The sequence below is a fragment of the Habropoda laboriosa genome, unplaced genomic scaffold (genome assembly GCF_001263275.1).
Source record: "Habropoda laboriosa isolate 0110345459 unplaced genomic scaffold, ASM126327v1 scaffold563, whole genome shotgun sequence".
NCBI classification, from domain to species: domain Eukaryota; kingdom Metazoa; phylum Arthropoda; class Insecta; order Hymenoptera; family Apidae; genus Habropoda; species Habropoda laboriosa.
In genome coordinates, this window is record NW_017100656.1 from 1 (window position 1) to 4,850 (window position 4,850).

The following is a 4,850-nucleotide window of genomic DNA, read 5'->3' on the forward strand; positions in this document are numbered from 1 at the left end:
TGCGATTTAAAGTGAAATACAAGACACTCTTTTTGAGACAGGAATTTTTGATAAAAGTATCTACTTCCTTTGCTACGAATGAGAATCGCGTATCTCTGAAGATAAAGAGCTGCCAGTAGGGCATGTGTTTTTGTCGGGTCCCTTGCGTAGTCACCTCCTCGTGGTGGGACCTGGTAATTGGTATCCTTTTCCAAAGAAAATTCTCACTTTTGCAAAAGGATACCAAGCTAAGAACTACGCGTACCCGTCGACACTCTGATTCTCACACACAGTTGAAAGTTTGAACTTTAAGTAGTTCGTAAGATAAAGTAAGTTAATTCTAAGATAGAAAATTGAACACTATGTGCGCGTTTCTTAATAAAATACCTTGAAAAATTATTCAGATTCTAGGGTAGATATGAAAGTTCCATTTAACATCAAATTTTAACATCGATATGTCAATAGCAAATTAGCAATCAATTACCTACGAAACACAAAGAAGAATTTCTTCAATTTTCTGACATAAAATTTCACAAGAAGTAGCAGTAAAGGAAGATTAAATAAGAAATGCAATTCTGTGACAAATTTTTCCCAAACAGTGTTTTTAATATGTTACACAATAAAAAGTTACATTACGTGGTAAGATACTGTATCTCATCTTATATATTTTACTTTTCAAACATTTATATCAGACTTTTCTGCGATTTTTCAATTACATTACGCATTATTGCAATAATTTCTATCGTTACATTTAATTCTACGGAGTGCCTCAAATGTTTAGAATAATTAAAATAAAATACATGTTGTCAACTAAAAATTTTGAACGTCATAGCTAGCTAGACATTATTTTCAATTGAAACAAAAATTATAAAGCATAATACCATAATCCTATGCTTAAAATGTATTTTCTTGTGGCCGCCTGGCAGCAACCTGTAAATCCGGTGCGATAGTGAATGTGTTAATAAGTAAATGTTGTTCAAATTATATCGTGTTTGATATCATTTTTATCAGAAAAATCTCAGCAACATGTTAAAAAAAATTCCAGATGAAAAAAAGTAAAATTAAAGAAATTATATTTTTCTATTATGATTTGTCGAGCCGTGAAATCTCGTAAAGGAAACCGACTGGAGTAGCGTTACACGCTTGACTGACTGCGAGCGAGATAACATGGGCGCAGCAATGACGCAGACCTAGGCGTAGGACCATCTATGCTGTCACTTGTAGAATCCAACTTACTGACTCTTGTAGAAAATTTAAAGTAGTTGCCAAAATGTCAACAAAGTAGTCGATTATAAGAGATGAGGTGTTTGGAGACGCAGGGTCGTCAATTTGACATGCTAACGAATGAATGAATAAGGAATAAACGATTGAGGAATTGTAAACGAATAACGAATAAAATTTCATCCGTTATTCGACTAAAAATTTATGTAAATTCAGAAACAGAAGAACAGTGCTCCCTCGAACAACGCGGAGATTACAAACGCCGAATGTCCGCATAGATGGAAATCCGCGTAGTTGGACACCACCTCCCGCCTTCCCGAAAAACTGAGGTACATTTATATTTTTCCAATGCATATGCATATATTGATACGTCCCGAGAAAAGAATAGAATATAGGTCTCGGGGAAAAAACATTAACAAACTAATTTGTTGCTGTTTCATAACTATAGAAACATAAATACAACCCATCTTATTACAACAAAAATAAGCTTAGGACACAACAGAACGAAATTATAACAATAATTAATCTAATTAGTAATGCGTGGGCCCTCATCTATTTTTAACTAATTCAATTATTCCATCGCGTATGTATATATACATACATATTATGTAATTACATTATTTACGCATATAGGGGAGAGTCGTGCAGTACCGGCCACTCTAAGTTTTTGTACTACAACTTGGGCTAATGTTAGTAAAAATGAAATTTCAAAAAAGTAATTTGTAGTACAAAGGGTGCTTAACACTACGCCGTCCGCTCGCGTAATCCAGATTCTTTTGTTCAGATCTTTTGGACTGGTTCAGATCTTTTCGCCTGTCGCCGGGGGTTTTTCGAGATTTTCGGGAGATTATAAATTGTGAAGTTCTACTAATCTCAATAGTTCTCAATCCTGTCCCTCCATTTTCACGAAATTTCGAGGATATATGTAAATAAATGCAAAATATGATCGTATTGCAACCTGTAACTTATTGTTACTTGGACAGAACACAAGCGATACTGGCGTCTGTGCGATAGCTTCCCATAAGACACCAACGTGGTGTCACCGGCATTTATCCGATAATATTCGTAGGGCACCAATGTGGTGCCACCGGACGGCATAGTCTTAATAAAAGGGGACAAAAAGTTTTTCTTAAATTTTCTCATAAAGATAAATAATTCGTAGAAATAAAAAAGTTGTAATTTGTAGCGAACGAAAAATTGTCGTACAGTATCGGCCAGCTACTTAGTTGGTAGATTTGAAGGTCTAAGTAATAAATAATGTTAGTAAAAATCATTTAATAATAGAATAGAACTTTTATTTAGGCACGTCTACAAGTATCACAGGTAAAGCGATCGATATTTTCTTGATCCGTACACTCCACGTGAGCCCAACCATTGCAGCTATGAAAAATAACTTTTGTCGTACGGAACATCAGCGTAAACGTTAAACGTCTTAGAACTCTGGTAATACTGAAGAAAAAAGAACGTCGCCGGAATACGTTGCTCAGGGCTATAGTATTCATTTGTTTTTCCATCAATAGTGCAGTCAACAACAGTATAAACGAGATCTAGCTTTGGCCGGTACTGCACGACTCTCCCCTACATACCGTGAAACTGTAACTCTGCAGCTCGCAGGGACACAGTAGTCGCTTGATTTTTCAGCGGCACTTTCTGAGGAATTACTACACACGAACGAATTCGCACTCGCTCTTTCTCACCCCTCTTACTCGCCATGATAAGGAAAATTGCAAAGGTATGCTAAATATGTAAACTGATTCGAAGTCCGCGTGTAATCGCGATCACGTTGTTCAAGGGAGCACTGTATTCTCTACAAAACTATGGTCGCGCGGTATAAACGTTGCTCGTCAAGGCACTCGTCCGACAGCCTCGTAAACACTGACTGAAGACGTGTCGTCCTGCCCGATTTCTGTACACTGTACGCGCGCAGCTAGCCTAGGAAACAAACCTCAAGGGTGAGTCGCCCTCACGTGTACAACATGGGCCTGATCTTAACATCTTGTCTTATAATATCGCGCGAGACTCGTGACATTTTTTCCGCGCCAAACATAAGAAACACGAGTCAGGGTCGTTGTACGTACATCGAGCCAAACATAAAGCTAGCTGTCCTTTTGAGAGTAAAACTATCGCGAGTTGCTCTCGAGAGTGTTTCTCGCGAGTGGACGCTGCGTCTGAGAGTGACTCTCTGAGAGCATCGCTCAACTGTCTGAGAGCTGATCTGTTGCGATTTGTTCTCGAATCATATTGCTGTCGAACAGTTGCTTTGCAAACACGAAGCAGTTTCGTATTCGTGAGAGAACTCTCGTCAGAGGAAAAAATTGATCGAGAAATCAAATTACCGATTTAATCACTCTTTGCGAAGAAAAATCGGTGTTGTGGAATACGAAAGATGTAGAATATAGTAGCAGGGAAAAAAGGTATTGGAAAAAATTGCGGTAAATTTTCACTGCTCTACGGAAGAAATCTAGCGTAAAATACATAATTTACGGGATCAGCTCTCACCTCACGCTTATTTCAAAACAAACTGCGGAATAGACGAATAGACGGACACAGACGAATTTTGAATGGATACAGTAATTACATTATTCACGCACATATGTGTTATATTATTTATACATATATAAATCTAGCTTTGTCTAGCTCGCAGGGACAAATAGTTCGTTTGATTTTTCTCCCAAGTTCGACTCTTCGTTGTGCATTTAAATTTAGCGATGAATTTCACACGAACGAATTCGCATTCACTCTTTCTCACTTTCGTTATTCGTCAGGATAAAGAAAATTGTAAATACATGCTAAATGTGTAAACCGTCGAAATTTTTCAAGAAAAAAGTCCGCTTATAATCGGAAACCGCGTTCGAAGGAGTACCGGTACCAGCGAATGAAAGTTTCAGAGGTCTTGAACTAATAATGAACAACGGTTTTGGAATACTAACGAACGAATAACGAACAAACAATTAAGGAATTGTAATCAAATAACGAACAACCAATCCAATTTCATCCGTTATTCGTTATTGGAATAACGTCCAACGCTGTGTCTGGGAGTAAAATATTCAATCAAGATCCTCTGTATATTCAGAAACAGAAGAACCAACCAGTGAACGAAGGTTCGGAAGGTCTCTGAAAAGAAGAAACCAGAACGACCAAGTCGAATTTTCAAGAATCTCTACGATCTTTCAGGAAACTTGCTACCTTCCGTTGTATTCTGTAATTTTCTGCTCACATGTTTAGGACAACAACAGACCGTTAGAAAATTCGAAGAAAATGTAGAGAGCAGACGCAACAGAGTAGAGAGGACGAGGGAGAGCTCGTAAGAAACCGGCGAAAAAGGAGCCAGAGGGCCTCTGGTTGTTATTTCATGGTTGAAACTCGCGCTAGGATTCACAGTCACGCACCGTGATTCGCCTCTTGATTCACAGGAAAAGAAACGGAAAGCATTGTTTCACTCTCGCGCCGAAACTGGTTCGCCCCGTTTCGTGTTACCACGAATTGGATCGCGCTGCGTCACGCACCTCGCTCAAATTCACTGAATCCATGTTCCCTCGTTAATAATCCCCCTGATGCTGGTGCCATCAGCGTTCAACTTTTCCTCTGACACGGATAAACACCTACCAATTGTAAAAATCAATTGGATTTTTTTGGGTAAATATCGCTAA